Below are 1,742 nucleotides of genomic sequence, written 5' to 3'. Positions count from 1 at the left end.
AAGCAATGCCGTGTGATACAATAGATTGTACTAATGCATTGTAGACAATGGTCTTAAGCTTATAATTTAATATAGGTACAGTATTTATAGTTTTATAGTTACACTTAGTGAAAAAAGTTTTGACTTACTCGATCAGCACTATAATGCAATTCCTGTTCGACCATAGACTTTTCAATTGTTTTAAATATGTCAGAGTTCCTATATTTTGAATGATCCAAATGACTTAAAATATGTTTTTCTTTAAATATATCCAGCTTACATGAGACGGTTGATTCGGGCCAGTTAGTGCGAGCTTTCTTAATTATTTGATTCATGATGTATACTGTATAGTAATAATATATAATAAGTACAGTACCTAATACCTATATTGGTATATTTCTACTTTACGGGACACATTTTTTTTTGATTTTTTTTTTTGAAACTTATCTAGTTAAGAACGCTGAAAACGATGGTGAAGTCACCATGTGGAGCTCGGACTTAGTTTCGAAGTTATGACACTTAAAAGTTAGTATATAATACGTTTAATAACTCATAAATGTCCCGTCGCCAAGCAGGCCGTCGTGGCCCAGCGGTGATATGATGACTATGCCATGAAAAGTGAACCGAGCTCGAACCCTGGTCTAAGTAAACAGTTTTTTTTCACTATTCACGTTGTGTCAATGGTACACAATAATATTAATAATTGTTATATTATTTCTTCTTAACCTAGGTTCACCCGAGGTGGTTTGCACAGCAAATAGGGGGATATTTTCGATGTGAATGTCCGAGCGAGCGTAGCGAGCGAGTGGCCACGCTGGCAATAAACATATGCTTTAAAACAATATTTTTGAAAACCTAAGTTCACCCGAGGTGGCTTGCACAGCAAATAGGGGGATATTTTCGATTTGAATGTCCAAGCGAGCGTAGCGAGCGAGTGGCCACGCTGGAAATAAACGTATACTTTAAAAACAATATTTTGAAAGCCTAAGTTCTTAAAATACATATTTTAGAAAAAAAAATTTTACAAAATTTTTTGTAACCTATATTTTACAATTATTGTAAAAATCTTTGTTTTTCAAAAAAAAAAAAAAAAAAACAAAAAATCAATGCACCCATGATTAGTATCGATCGCCGACAGACGGGTCAACAGGCCAACGATACTGTTCTACTTACGTAAATTCTTAGCATTATAGGTATTTAGGGGTTATTATATAAAGTTAAAACTTCGATTAGCTATAACTTCGAAAATAACTTCGTGCGCCAAATTCTGATTTCACCAACATTTTTTTTACCCAAAAAATAACTAAGTCCCCCCCAAAAAAAGGGTGTCCCCAGTGTCGGACTGGCTCGAAAAGGCCCAGTCCGCGATTTGGAAAACAGGGCCCCCAACAGGCAAATAGAATATGTTTTATTTAGCCCAGAAAAAAATACGCACCTACCTAACTAAAATTCAATCATTCAATATATCAACTGGTTTTACTTTATTTTCAATATAGAATTTATATTGAGTATATTCTCAAATACTAAGACATTTTCTACAGACCCAAAGTAAATTTACTACAAATGACTACATCGGACTGTTTTTATTACCAGACAGGGGATATTCCACCTATCCAATTATCCAACTCCCAAATTACACCACTGGGGCGTAGCCTCTACACTGTGCTACACCATCCTGTGACATCAAACATTTTAAGAAAATTCCGATTCAAATTGTGTCAAATTGTGCATGAGTAGATACTTATATCAAATGTATATAATTC

This window comes from Acyrthosiphon pisum, chromosome X, assembly GCF_005508785.2.
Source record: "Acyrthosiphon pisum isolate AL4f chromosome X, pea_aphid_22Mar2018_4r6ur, whole genome shotgun sequence".
Classification (NCBI taxonomy): domain Eukaryota; kingdom Metazoa; phylum Arthropoda; class Insecta; order Hemiptera; family Aphididae; genus Acyrthosiphon; species Acyrthosiphon pisum.
Note: the sequence above shows the minus strand (reverse complement) of the source record.